This window comes from Amblyraja radiata, chromosome 22, assembly GCF_010909765.2.
Source record: "Amblyraja radiata isolate CabotCenter1 chromosome 22, sAmbRad1.1.pri, whole genome shotgun sequence".
In the NCBI taxonomy this organism is placed as follows: domain Eukaryota; kingdom Metazoa; phylum Chordata; class Chondrichthyes; order Rajiformes; family Rajidae; genus Amblyraja; species Amblyraja radiata.
Window position 1 is genome coordinate 10,095,381 of NC_045977.1, and position 15,704 is coordinate 10,111,084.

General features: G+C 44.8%; 1 protein-coding gene across 1 annotated transcript in view; it reads left to right on the top strand.

The window, feature by feature from the left end:
* Positions 1 to 15,704, top strand: part of rhbdl1 (rhomboid like 1) — a 281,110-nt gene that overhangs the window by 240,586 nt on the left and 24,820 nt on the right. The gene's annotated exons all lie outside the window — the stretch shown is intronic.

Consider the following 15,704-nt stretch of genomic DNA (forward strand, 5'->3'; position numbering starts at 1 on the left):
GCAGACCGTGATGCTAGTCGTAGGTACTCGTGGCATCGAGTAGGTCGGGGCGTTTTTTCTAGCATGATGATAAATGTCCACGAGTAAAAAAGGTTGTGAATTAGGTTGTGAATGTGGGACAGACCCTTTACTGTTTCTTAAACGTTGAGATAGTCCCAGCCTCAACTACTTCTTCTGGCAGCTGGTTCCATACACCCACCACCCTTTGTGTGAAAAAGTTACCCCTCAGATTCCTATTAAATCTTTTTCCCTTCACCTTGAACCTATTCTCTGGTCCTCGATTCCTCTACTCTGGACAAGAGATTCTGTGAATCTGGCTGATCTATACCTCTCATGATTTTATACACAGTTAGTTGATGCAAGAGAATGGAATGAGTTAGGGCAGGAGTCGAATGTACTCTGTGAAAGAGACGCACATTACCAAGTAGCGATATAATCACCTTTTTTAAACAGGAACTATGCTTTCAACATGGCCCGTTGTAAACGACGATAACATCAATAACATACTACTTTGGTTGTAAAACACTTATGGGCCTGTCCCACTCAGGCGACTTTTTAAGCGAATGTAGGAGATTCTGTGCTCGCCACATGGTCATCACATGTTCGCTGGTGGTCTCTGGTGCGTGTCCTTCATGGTTGCGAGGAGTTCCCACATTCTGAGGAACTAGTCGCGGCCTCAATATGGTCGCCGTGAATTTTTCAACATGTTGAAAAGTTTTCTGCGACCAAAAATTGGTCGCCATGGAGATAATCGATAATCCTGTAGTCGTAGGTGCAGTTGTAGAGGGGTCGCCATGTCGTTGTAGGTAGTCGAGGTAGTCGTAGGTAGTTTTAGTTAATCGCCTTTGCTGACCGGTCATTTTAATTGGCTCATTGGGGGAAAAAACGTAAGCACGAGTTTTCAGAACCAAGGATAACCGATCGGTAATGTTAAATGTCTGCCGAACTTCACAGCTGTGTATCTCTGGCTTATTAAAAGTTGCCTGGCTTCTTAAAAGTTGTCTCCAGTCCTTCTACCCCCTTCTCCCCCCCCCCCCCTTCCCCCCTCTTTTAAAGGACATAAGCCCCTGTCCCACTGTACGAGGTAATTCAAGAGTTCTCCTGAGTTTTCCCCTGATTCGAACTCAGAGGATGTCCGTAGTGGGTCCGTAGGAGTTCGTGGCTATCTCGTAGCGGCTCGTAATGCTAACGGTAGGTATAAAAAGTAACAATTTTTTTCATCACTAATATTTTTTGCACGGATGAAAAAATGTCACGCGTTACCAGATGTCCCAAGTACCTAATGTTAGCATTACGAGCCGCTACGAGACATCCACAAACTCCTACAGACCCGCTACGGACATTCCCCGAGTTCGAATCAGGGGAAAACTTGGGAGAACTCGTGAATTACCTTGTACAGTGGGACAGGGGCTTAACCGTACACTGTGCTTTAGCCGTCTTAATTACAGCGCCAACCTTCCTGTTCATAGCGGTGTGTGTCTGTATCACCTTGGCTTTGCACCGTGTGAATTTCAGACAGCGCTCCCCCGCCTTTGCGATGTGTTTGTGTGTGTGTGTGTGTGTGTGTGGTCCACTCTGACAGCCGCCATTCCAGTTCCCGGTTTTTCAGGCGACTGCCGGCAACTTGACAATCGCCAGCAGTCTGCTGAAAAATCGCCTAAGTGGGTCAGGCCCATTAGGGACAACTGTGATATGAAGAAAACCGTCTTTCATTACATAAACTCTGGAAACTACATTTGACTAATTAAGACTTAAAACTCCTGCATTCAAATAATATTTGATTTGCCAACTGGAAAATACTAAGTAACGTTCTAGTTTTTCTCCTAATTAATGTCTGAATTTTTAAATAATTGATGCACCTTCTTTTCTCCTGATGTCAATGTCTTTTCTCCTGATGAAAGCTGTATTGGTTGGTCCAGGTATGTAGGCCAATGATTATAAACTGTCATATTGACTTGGACACAAAAAGCTGGAGTAACTCAGCGGGACAGGCAGCAGCTCTGGAGAGAAGGAATGGGTGACGTTTCAGGTCGAGACCCTTCCTTGATTTGACTTTAAACCATGGTAAAACAAGCTCTTCTGCAAAGGGTTGAATAAAGAATGCTGATCAATGTAATTTTAATTTGTTCTCGGCAAGATTGCTGTAAATTATTCAAAATGGAGAGACATCTAAAGAATCAAAGAGCGGACAAGAACAGAAATATTTATGTCCAATTTCCTCTCATTATTCAGTGCTCCACCAAACATTAAATCACTTTGCTTCTACAATGGTCGTATTTCAATGAAGTTCACAAGGCTACTCTTATTGCAGGTTTAGTTTAATTTAGTGATACAGTGCAGAAACAGGCCCTTCAGCCCACCGAGTCCATGCTGACCAGCGATCCCTGCACATAATAATAATAATAATAATATCTTTTATTGCCATTGCACATCAGTGCAACGAGATTTAGTATGCAGCTTCCAACTGATGTAAAAGAAAAGTAAAATAAATAAATAAGCTGTGTGACGTGACCATCCAAGGGAGACAGTCCATGGGGGTGGGGGGCACTCAGCAGGGCCGGTTCAGAGCCGCTATAGCCCTGGGAATAAAGCTGTTTCTGAGTCTGGAGGTTCGGGCATAGAAGCCCTTGTAACGTCTGCCGGAGGGAAGTAGTTCGAACAGTCCGTTACAGGGGTGTGAGGAGTCTTTATGGATGCTGACGGCCTTCCTGAGGCACAGTGTGTGGTAGATGCCCTCCAAGGCTGGTAGCTGTGTCCCAATAATCCTCTGCGCTCTGTGGACGACGCGCTGAAGAGCTCTCCTCTCTGCCTCCGTGCAGCTGAGATACCACACAGAGATGCCATACGTTAATATGCTCTCTGTGGTGCAGCGGTAGAACGTTGTCAGCAGCTGTTGGAGCAGACCAGTCTTTTTTAATGTCCACACTCTCTCCACACTTTCCCCGTAAATGGAGATTGGGGCGTATTCTCCATTATGGGACCTCCTGAAGTCAATAATCAGCTCCTTGGTCTTGGAGGTGTTTAGTGACAAGTTGTTTTGTGCGTACCAGTCCGCCAGGTTCTGCACCTCCGCTCTGTATTTTGTTTCATCACCATTGGTGATCAGCCCAATCACTGTTGTGTCGTCTGCAAACTTCACGATGGTGTTGGTGTCGAATGCAGGAACACAGTCATGAGTGAAGAGCGAGTAGAGCATGGGGCTTAGTACACAGCCCTGTGGTGTGCTGGTGCTCAGGGTGATAGTGGAGGACAGGTGCGGGCCCAGTCTCACTGCCTGCGGTCGCTCCGTCAGAAAGTTCAGGATCCAATCGCATATCGGCGAGCTGAGGCCTAGCTGGTGGAGTTTGGTGGTGAGCTTGGTGGGGGTGACCGTATTGAATGCAGAGCTATAGTCAATGAAGAGCATCCTCACGTACGTGCCGTCTGTCCAGGTGAGTCAGGACAGTGTGAAGAGCCAGAGAGATGGCATCCTCTGTTGATCTATTTGCCCCGTATGCAAATTGATGAGAGTCCAGTGAGGCAGGGATGCTGGATTTGATGTGGGAGAGGACCAGGCTTTCGAAGCACTTCATTGGGATTGGAGTCAGGGCAACCGGGCGGTAGTCATTCAGGTTGGTGACTTTAGACTTTTTCGGCACCGGCACTATGGTGGCTGTTTTCAGGCACTTGGGGACCGTTGCCAGAGATAGAGACAGATTGAAGATTCTCGTGAATACCTCCGCCAGCTGTACAGCACAGTCCTTTAGTACCCTTCCCTGGACTCCATCCGGGCCTACAGCCTTGCGTGGATTGATCCTACGCAGAGCGCACTGTACCTCCTGAGTGCTCAGTGTTAAGGCCTGTCCCTCCGCCATGGCTGGTGTTATTCCACTCCTGGTGGTGTTGCCAGTTTCGAACAGGGCAAAGAAGGTGTTTAGTTCGTTGGCCAGTGTGATATCACCGTGGGGACAGGCGGGGCTGCTCTTGTAGTCAGTGATGTCCCTGACACCCTGCCACATGCTTCTGGTGTCCGCGGTATTGAAGTGGTCTTCTACCCTTTGCCTGTGGATGACTTTGGCCTTTTTTATGCCTCTGTTCAGGTTCGACCTGGCCGCACTGTAGGCAGAAGTGTCCCTGGATTTAAAGGCATTGTTGCGTGCCCTTAGCAGATCCTGAACCTCCTTGTTCATCCATGGTTTCCGGTTTGGGAACATCTTTATTTGCTTGTCCACTGTGACAGTCTCCACATAGCAGTTGATGTAGGAGAGCACAGTGGATGTGTACTCCTCCAAGTCTACCTCTGTACCACTGGTAGTCTGTTGTGCAAACAGGTCCCAGTCGGTGCGATCAAAGCAGTCCTGGAGTTGTAGGGTGGCGTCCTCGGGCCATATTTTGACCGTCCTTATTGCAAGTTTGGTCTTGCGGATGAGGGGTTTGTATGCAGGCAGTAGAAACAGTGAGAGGTAATCGGATTGCCCCAGGGATGGGCAGGGGAGAGCTCTGTATGTGTCCTTGATGTTGGTGTACACTTTATCCAGCGTGTTTGAGCCCCTGGTAGGGCACTGCACATGCTGGTGGAATTTGCGGAGTGCGACTCGTAGGTCGACCTGATTAAAGTCCCCTGCAACAATGAAGGCACCGTCGGGGTGAGCATCCTGCTGCTTACTGATGGCCGAGTGCAGCTGTGCTAGCGCTAGGTTAGCATTAGCCTGTGTTGGGATGTATATGGCCATGATGATAACCACAGTAAACTCCCGAGGCAGGTAAAACGGCCTACATTTAAGCAGTAGGTATTCCAGGTCTGGGGAACAGTAGCTCTCTATTGCAGTGTGGTTGGTGCACCAGTCATTGTTGATGTAGATGCAGAGCCCGCCACCCTTGCTCTTACCGGAGTCCTTTGTTCCATCAGCACGATGCAGTGTTAGGTCCACAGTTGGTTAGGTCCACAGCCCCATCGGGAACCAGCGCGCTGAGCCAGGTCTCTGTGAAGATCAGCACACAGCAGTCTTTCAGGGATCGCTGGGTGTTGATCCAGAGCCTTACCTCATCCAGCTTGTTGGCGAGAAAGACGCTTGGGAGCGATGGTCTTTGTGGAGCCCTCCGTAGCCTGTCCTGCACCCCCGCTCGCTTTCCACGTTTCTGCTTTTGCTCCCGGCGCTTGCTCCGTCTCCTACCCTCCAGAGTGGTGATCCAGGGGGCTGTTCTGCCCAGCTTCATTGGGATTTTAGTAAGGGTGCTGTAGTACTCACAAGCCAGTTTCTCGCAGCCACGTCCGATGTTGAGCAATTCCGTGCGGCTCCATGTGCGACCCGTCGGGATTGCGATGTGGGTCCTGGATTTCCTCGTCCTGGAGGTGAGTTTCTTCCTATGGTTTCTGGGGGTACTGGGGTTTCTAGGGGTTCTAGGGGTTCCCGGGGTTCTGAGGTTTTTAAATACCTTATTTTCACAGCCGCGTTCGGTACCGGGCTGCTCCGAATTGACTCGGACTTGGGAGCACAAAGCCTCTGCACCTGAACGCGCCGCCATCTTCAGGGACATTAACACTAGGGACAATTTTTACATATACAGTATACCAAGCCGATTAACGTACAAACCTGTAGGTCTTTGGCGTGTGGCATGAAACCGACATTCTCGGAGAAAAGCCATGTGGTCACGGGGAGAACGTACAAACTCTACAGACTAGCACCTGTAGTCAGGATCGAACCCGCGTCTCTGGCACTATAAGCACCGTAAGCGTTGTAAGGCAGCAACTCTACCACTGTGCCACATGCCGCCCTGACATATTAATAGTCAGGTGGACATATTAATAGACAAAGCAGTTCAATACATTGGGGAGAGAATACTAGTGCATGTTTTAACACGGATCACAAATTAATTAAATAAGTATCAGATTAATTTCTGAATATGTAAGCTTGATAAATTGGATGTTAGAATGTTTTATTTTACCACAATTATTGTTGCTATTTGAACAACATTTGCGTGTTAATTGGTTTTAATCTTTTAGATATTAGCACTCTACTGAGCTATTTTTAGCACAGTCAAATTAATGATTGCATTTGCATCTAAAGTTCACACTGCACTTCATGTGTTTTCGTCTTGTGTCTAATGTTCACTGAAAGCTAATTAAAAGATACCAGTACACAGAACAATAGAGCACAAGAGCAGTCCCGTTGGCCCACAATGTCTATGCCGAACATGCTGCCAAGCCCATCACTTATCTACCTGCACATAACCCATACCCCTCTCTTCCCTGCATATTCATATACCTACTCAAAAATATTTTAATTACCACTAACGTATCTGCTTCAACCACCACCCCTGGCAGCACGTTCCAGGCACTCACTACTGTATTGTAAAAAAATGTGCCCAGCTTATCTTCTTTAGACGTTGCCCCTCTCACCTTCCAACTTCGCCCTCGTGAATTAGATTTTGCCATCCTTGCAAAAAGATCCTTACTGTCTACCCTGTCTGTGCCTCTCATCATTTTATATACTTCCATCAGGTCTTCCTGCAACCTCCGGCATTCCAGAGAAAGCAATCCAAGTCTGTCCAACCTCTTCCTGTAGCTTCTTCATGTCGAGTCCACACACAAGACTAGAAGTTGTTCAGAAAGAGCTGAACACACTTCACGGCATCTGCATTCAATGGTGTTTGTCTTGTGCTTCTTGTGTGTGGTGGTGGAAAGTCCCACATAGGAGATTAGTGGGCAAAATTAGGGCACATGGTATTGGGGGTAGAGTGCTGACATGGATAGAGAAGTGGTTGGCAGACAGGAAACAATGAGTAGGGATTAACGGGTCCCTTTCAGAATGGCATGCAATGACTAGTGCAAGGCTCGGTGCTGGGACCGCAGCTATTTACAATATACATCAATGATTTGGATGAAGGGATTCAAAGTAACATTGGCAAATTTGCAGATGACACAAAGCTGGGTAGCAGTGTGAACTGTGAGGAGGATGCTATGAGAATGCAGGGTGACTTGGACAGGTTGGGGAAGTGGGCCGATGCATGGCAGATGCAGTTTAATGCAGATACATTTGAGGTTATCCACTTTGGTAGCAAAAACAGGAAGGCAGATTACTATCTAAATGGTGTCATATTGGGAAAAGGGGAAGTACAACGGGATCTGGGGGTCCTTGTACATCAGTCTATGAAAGTAAGCATGCAGGTACAGCAGGCAGTGAAGAAAGCGAATGGCATGTTGGCCTTTATAACAAGAGGAATCGAATATAGGAGCAAAGAGGTCCTTCTGCAGTTGTACAGAGCCCTAGTGAGACCACACCTGGAGTATTGTGTGCAGTTTTGGTCCCCTAATTTGAGGAAGGACATTCTTGCTATTGAGGGAGTGCAGCGTAGGTTTACAAGGTTAATTCCCGGGATAGCAGGACTGTCATATGCTGAGAGAATGGAGCAGCTGGGCTTGTACATTCTGGAGTTTAGAAGGATGAGAGGTTATCTCATTGAAACATAGAAGATTGTTAAGGGCTTGGACACGCTAGAGGCAGGAAACATGTTCCCGATGTTGGGGGAGTCCAGAACCAGGGGCCACAGTTTAAGAATAATAATAATAATAAATTTTATTTATGGGCGCCTTTCAAGAGTCTCAAGGACACCTTACAAAAATTTAGCAGGTAGAGGAAAAACATGTAAGGGGAATGAAATAAATAGTAGAGACATGGAGTAAGCCATTTAGAACGGAGACAAGGAAACACTTTTTCTCACAGAGAGTGGTGAGTCTGTGGAATTCTCAGCCTCAGAGGGCATGGAGGCAGGTTCTCTGGATGCTTTCAAGAGAGAGCTAAATAGAGCTCTTAAAAATAGCGGAGTCAGGGGATATGGGGAGGGCAGGAACGGGGTACTGATTGGGGATGATCAGCCATGATCACATTGAATGGTGGTGCTGGCTCGAAGGGCCGAATGGCCTACTCCTGCACCTATTGTCCATTGTCTATTGTCTATTGACAGCCTTCCTCCCAGTCAGCGGCCCCAGCAATCTTGGTGTAATCTGCAAACTTTTTAATCAACCAGTTAAACATTTACATCTGTCATTTATATACAGCACAAACACCAGCATTCCCGGCACAGATCCCTATGGAACGCCACTGATCACAGACCTCAAGCCTGAATATTGTTACTCCACAACTCTCTATCATCGATCTATAAGCCAGTTCCAAACGACCAAGTCACTATTAATAGACAATAGACAATAGGTGCAGGAGTAGTCCATTCGGCCCTTCGAGCCAGCACCGTCATTCAATGTGATCATGACTGATGATCCCCAAACAGTACCCCGTTCCTGCCTTCTCCCCATATCCCCTGACTCCGCTATCATTAAGTGCCCTATCTATCTCTCTCTTGAAAGTATCCAGAGAACCGGCCTCCACCGCCCTCTGAGGCAGAGAATTCCACAGACTCACAACTCTCTGTGTGAAGAAGTGTTTCCTCGTCTCCGTTCTAAATGGCTTACCCCTTATTCTTAAACTGTGGCCCCTGGTTCTGGACTCCCCCAACATCGGGAACATGTTTCCTGCCTCTAGCATGTCTAAATCCTTAATAATCTTATATGTTTCAATAAGATATCCTCTCATCCTTCTAAACTCCAGAGTATACGAGCCCAGCCGCTCCATTCTCTCAGCATATGACAGTCCCGCCATCTCGGGAATTAACCTTGTAAACCTACGCTGCACTCCCTCAATAGCAAGAATGTCCTTCCTCAAATTAGGGGGATAATCCCATGCATCTTAATCTTCTGCATCAGCAGACCACGTGAGACATTATCAAATGTTTTACTGAAACCATGTACCTAATATCTATCACCCTACCCTCATCGGTCACCTTTATCACCTCAAAAAACTTGATCAAGTTAGTAAGCCACAACCCAGCATGTATAAAACAATGCTGACTATCCTATTTAATCCATTCTCTTCTAAATGGGAGTAAATCCTATCATAAAGAATCCTCTCCAATAGTCTCCCTACCACTGATGTGATGCCTATAATTCCCTGGATTCTCTATTTCATTTCTTAAATAAAGGAACATCATTAGCTACTCTCCAGTCCTCCGAATCCTCGCCCTTGGCTGGAGAAGACGCAAAAATCTTTGTCCGCGCTCCTGCAAACTCCTCTCATGCTTCTCAGTAACTTGGGATAAATCGCATAAGGTCCTGGGAAGCGCATTATCCACCTCAATGCTCTTCCAGAGCCCCTACACTTGCTTCTTCTTACTCTCAAATGTCCTTGTATATTAGTATTCTCCACACCGATCTCAATGTCTTCCATATCCTTCACTCCTTGATCCTTGAGCATTGATTCCCTTCTTTATCCTTGAGCAGTCCTACCTTCTCCCTGGTTAGAAACATAGAAACATAGAAAAATAGGTGCAAGAGTAGGCCGTTCGGCCCTTTGAGCCATTCAATATGATCATGGCTGATCATCTAAAATCAGTACCCCGTACCTGCTTTTCCCCCATATCCCTTGATTCCTTTAGCCCTAAGAGTTAAATCTATCTCTCTTGAAAACATCCAGTGAACTGCCTACTACCTTTCCTAATGGTCAACCATCTATTTCCTACAAAAATATGTTTTTGGAATGTAATGCACAGTAAAGTCGGGATGTAATTTCAGTAAGATAGACACAAAATGCTGGAGTAACTCAGCGGAACAGGCAGCATCTCTGGATAAAAGGAATTGGCAATGTTTTGGGTCGAGACCTTTCTTCAGTTTCCAAGGAGTCTCCCAGAAGCACACTTAAGGTGAACTACTATCTAGTTTATATGAGAGATTACCAGCGCACAAACTAGTATTACCATATAACCATTACAGCACGGAAACAGGCCATCTCGGCCCTTCTAGTCCGTGCCGAACACGTATTCTCCCCTAGTCCCATCTACCTGCACTCAGACCATAACCCTCCATTCCTTTCCCGTCCATATAACTATCCAATTTATTTTTAAATGATAAAATCGAACCTGCCTCCACCACCTTCACTGGAAGCTCATTCCACACAGCTACCACTCTCTGAGTAAAGAAGTTCCCCCTCATGTTACCCCTAAACTTCTGTCCCTTAATTCTCAAGTCATGTCCTCTTGTTTGAATCTTCCCTACTCTCAGTGGGAAAAGCTTATCCACGTCAACTCTGTCTATCCCTCTCATCATTTTAAAGACCTCTATCAAGTTCCCCCGTTAACCTTCTGCGCTCCAAAGAATAAAGACCTTTCAACAAGAATGTTCAACCTTTCTCTGTAACTTAGTTGCTGAAACCCAGGCAACATTCTAGTAAATCTCCTCTGTACTCTCTCTATTACATTGTGTATGGATCAGGGTATTAAAAAATATTCTGTTTATTGCATAAAAAACATTGGCTACAGAATTTCCAATACCTCATTTTAAAAACAGGGTTTTTTAACAAATGATTTATCTGGAGCAATTGTGCTTTCTTCCACTTTGTAGATCTGGTGATTGTCTCCCTGTTTCCCATCAGATTTCCTAATCCATCCCTCCACCTTTCCTTGATCCATTGTGGGCTCCACTTTTCCTTGATCATTGTCTGTGTAATTCGTTATCACCTACCCCACAACCAACAATGGACCATTGTGGGCTCTGCCTTTCCTTGCTCATCGTTGCTTTTTGCATGTATTTAATTCACTTGTTCTATATCTCTGTATATCACCGTCTATATCTCTCATTTCCCTTTCTCCTGTCTCTCAGTATGAAGAAGGGTCTTGACCTGAAACGTCACCTGTCCCTTTTCTCCACAGATGCTGCGTGACCCACTGAGTTACCCCAGCGTTTAGTGTCTGTCCCACTTCTGGAATTTACCTTTTTTCAGTATTTTTCATTTTAAGTCCAATACGTAGTACTGTTTTTACAAGGCAAAAAAGTGTTGATATGCATATAACAGTTCACAGGTTGCTATGGATAAGTATTAATTTAATGTAGCAGCAGAATTTTATATTGCTCGAGAGATTACTTCCTCTAGCCACTAAGTGGACTACATGGTTGAGGGGAATGTCGTTATACGCATGCGAGCTCACCATCGGGGACCTTCAGAGCTTCTTCACAGATAAATCTTCATAAAACACTTTTGATTAATAAATTCTTTATTGTTGATGAAAAACAATCAGGTACATCTAAACTTCTTCCAGCTCGTACACTATAATCTTCATCGAATTCCAGCTTATCGCTTTAAAGGGTAGAAAACTCCTCGTGTCTCCGTTACACTTCGCATGGTCAAAAGGTAAACCTTCTCCATGCTGATCCAAAGCGAAACTAAAAACTAAGCTTCTGCGCAATAAACGTAGCTCTAAACACACCATAAAATACGTCATAAATCCCACCCACAATACAACGGGCAGTCTAAAATTTAAAGATACATGCCATAATTAATGACACACAAAACAAGCCAAATGGCCACTACATTTACCTTTTACATTTTTGTGAGGTACAGGTACGTATCATCATGAAACATGCACTGCCAATGCCGCAGGAAATATCGCAGTTTTGGCACTGACAAAGGGTGGAGATGAGGCCTCAAGGGCATGTCCCACGTACGCAGCTTTTTCGGCGACTGCCGGCACCCGTCATAGGTCATCAAAAATTTTCAACATGTTAAAAATCCAGCGGCGACCAGAACAAGGTACGACTCTTTGGGCGACTACTCACGACCATACAGGCTTCACCTTGCGACATGTCGCCCGGGTGTCGCCTGTATGGTCGTGAGTAGTATCCTCAGTCGCCCAAAGAGTCGTAGCGTCTTTCTGGTCGCCGCTGAATTTTCAACGTGTTGAAAATTTCGGCGACCTGCAACGACCTATGACGGGTGCCAGCAGTCGCCGAAAAAGTCGCGTAAGTGGGACAGGCTTAAGACTTAACTCCTGGTCTGCTTTTGGCTGTGCTCTTGGACGTTATATTAACTACAACATGATGTTGCTGTGCCAACTCTGGATCAGATAGCAGCCGTAGACTAAATTAGTCTCCAAAGTGCTTTATTGTTTTAAAAAATGGAGCGTCCATTTGATTAAAGCAGCATTAAGGCCTCTCGTGTTCCTTCTTGATTTCCACGTTAAACATTTCCGTTTTCTTTGATGGATGAACCCATTTAAAATTGGATTTATTCACCACCCTGTTACAGAGAATGTGGCGTTTAGGGTCTTAAGAAGTACATCTGATTATCAGAGGTGATGTTTATCATCCTTATGACGGGAGTAAGCATTTAATGGACACTTACATTGCAGAATAATTGGATGAGTTAAAGTGAATGCATCCCTCTCCTGCGGCTTACTGTTGATTGGGAGTTTTAATAGAATGGCTACTTCCATACTCAAAACAAATTATTCCCGAGAGGACTGAGAATAAACCTACTAAATATGGCACTGTTGGAAATTTTTATTTGTAAATGGATTCTTTTCACTTATTTTGTGGCAGCAGGTGGATTTTCTATGTTTCTGTAGAATATTTAGTTGCAGCATAACCACCTGGAACGTTGAAGTGAAAAGTTCACTTGAGCCAATGCCCTGGAACACATTTATATTATATGCAGATATGAGCAAAGGTGAAGGGTAAATCCCCTCGTTTAGCGTTCATAAAACGTGTACATTGCTAACTATAGTCAGTAATGAAGCTGTACATTAGTGAGGTGCAATATCTCCCTTGACTCGAAATGGAACTGCAATATAAAATATCTGCAGCTCCAAGTGCTGAACTTTGAGGTCTAGACGTCTCCCACTCCAGTTGTGCAAAAGTTACTGTGTCAAATTAACTCCCGTTATTAACTAGAGTACCTTTAATAGATTCATTAAATGAATCTGTCTGACAGATTGAGTGAATCGGATGGGTTTGATTAACTGCTTTATCTCCTCCACCATTCCCTCCTCCATTCTGCTGGCTTTAGAGGCTTTAATTCACCATTGCTCTGGAGAGGAGGTAATGAAGAAAAATGTAGGATTGATTTCAATCAGGCAAAGACAGTTACTCAAGAAGCAAACCTACCATTGTTTTGCTGTGATAGAAACAAAATAAGGAGAAGTACTGTAGGTACTTGCTGAGGACAAGCCATTGAACCCATCCAATCATTCCTTGCACAAAGTCTGCACAGTTTGCTCTTTTGTGGGTTACAATAGACAAACGTCCTTATAATGCCAGAGCCCCGGTTGTGATTTGTAGGTTAATTTGCCTCTATAAATTGCACTAGTGTGCAGGGAGTAGATGCAAAAGTGGGATAGAAACATAGAAACATAGAAACATAGAAATTAGGTGCAGGTGTAGGCCATTCGGCCCTTCGAGCCTGCACCGCCATTCAATATGATCATGGCTGATCATCCAACTCAGTATCCCATACCTGCCTTCTCTCCATACCCTCTGATCCCTTTAGCCACAAGGGCCACATCTAACTCCCTCTTAAATATAGCCAATGAACTGGATAACATAGAACTAGAGTGAATGGGAGATCGATGGTTGACGTGGACCGAGAGGCATGTTCCCATGATGTATCTTTCAATCAATTTTTAAAATTTTCAAGTTTATATAAAACTTTCCAAATCTTTCTACTGGTAGGGGCTTGCAGAACATATGATACAAGAAAACTTTATTCATCCCAGGATGGAAATTGATCTGCCAACAGTCATAAAAACACAAAATACGTGAAACATGAAATTAAAGTGACGAGTGGAAAGGATTGGGGATGTGCAAAGAATGGGGAGGGGGAAGCCAGTCTCAGCCTCAGTCTACCCCACGACAGAAGGGGGAGGAGTTGTACAGTTTGATAGCCACAGGGAAGAAGGATCTCCTGTGGCATTCTGTCCTGCATCTTGGTGGAAATGCATCTCAGTGGAGCATTGGTGGCTCATTGATAAATCCTTAGAATTATCCACTCATAAGGTAAAATGGTGATGATTTCCCCATGTTACGGCTATGCATAATGTGGTTTGGGCTTTGTAAAGTCCTTGTCTGATCAAATAACTTAACATGTTGGTAGATTGTTGCTTTTTTTGATGCACCATTTTCATGGTCTCAATAATTCAAAAACCATCACATCCCTACAGTTTCCATTTCGCTCCATCATAACCATCAATGTTTGGTCTAAAAATTCCAATGGTCCATGGACAACCAATTCTTCATGGGCTATGGATGTGACCTTCACTCTCTGTGATTTTCGCAGTTGCTTTTGCCATTAGGTTTGGTGGAAGAGATTGATGAATGAAAATGAGCCAAAGTTCCTGCCCCTAAATTGCAAATCAGTATCCAGTTGGAATTGGGATCGTGCCAGGATCAACGCTGACTATTGCGCACAAATGGTTATATCTTTACTGATCGTTATTGTCAAGGCTCATTCAGGAAAAATAGGCTTTGACTAGACAGCACACAGAATCCATCAAGAAGGAAATGTTACTGACTGATAAATTGGGCAAAGATAATATCAAGGTGCTGATCAATACAGCAATAAATGCTTTATCCACACATCAGCTTGACACGTCTCTGAATCAATGTGAGCAAAACAAATCTTTTAATCTCAAATTCTGCTGGAGGCTTGTTAATCTTAGATTCATGTTTTCTAGTATTATAGCAAGTGCTTGACTTTTTTTGTAGAACAGTTTTAGCCAAGGTACAATAAAGGAACGTTTTCCTTCTGTAATCTGGTGACTCAATTATCTGCCCCAACTTATCTCCCATTACAATATCTCTGATATGTAACATTAAACAAACATATTTATAATATAGAAAGTTAGTTAAGTATCTTTGGTGTATTGATGTGAAGGATCTAATTTACAATTTTAGCAGGTTGGGGAAACGAGGTCAAAATGTCAAACATTTTGAGTATGGTGACTTTATAATGATGAATACCTAAAGTGCCACTTACACTACTTGCACAAGTAGGTGAGTCTACTTACACTGCTTTTTAAGATTGATGAAAGTACCACAGAGACCTTGCCTGTATTTCTGTTCATAATGCCATGTGTTATTTTATATCACCCTCAGGGAACAGAAGGGGCCTGTTGCGACATCTCAAACATTATAGCTATGCCAATAAAGGCACACACTGAATACTGTAATTTGTTTTCAGGCCCCTGATCAAATGTACAATCTTTTTTAGTTTAGTTTTGGTTTTAGAGATATACGGCACGGTAACAGGCCCTTCAGCCCACCGAGGCCATGCTGACCAGCTTTCCGCGTATGCTAACACTATCCTACACAATAGGGCCAATTTACAATTTTTGACCGAAGCCTGCACGTTTTGGAATGTGGGGGGAAGCCGGAGCACCCGGGGTAAACCCACGCGGAATGAGATGTTAGGATGGGAGTCTGCTGGCTGCTATTGTGAGAGACCACAGCAAACACTGGTAGAGGCAAGAAGGCAGGTGAGACAAAAGACCCACGGATCCGCCTTCGTGAAGGAAAACATTTTCAAGGCCGTCTGCAGATGTACAGTATATGCTGACTGCTGGCCTTACTGCACCAGGGACCCGGGTTCAGTCCTGCCTACAGGTGCTGTCTGTACAGAGTTTGTAAGTTCTCCCCGTGACCGCGTGGGTTTCCTCCCACACTGCAAAGGCATACAGGTATGTAGATTAATTGGCTTGGTATCATTACAAACTGTCCCTAGTGTGTAGGATAGTGTCGCTATCTTGAGAACTGTACAAACTCCGTGCAGACAGCACTTGTAATCAGGATCAAACCCAGATCTCCGGCACTGTAAGGCAGCAGCTCTACCGCTGCGCCACCGTGCCGCCCA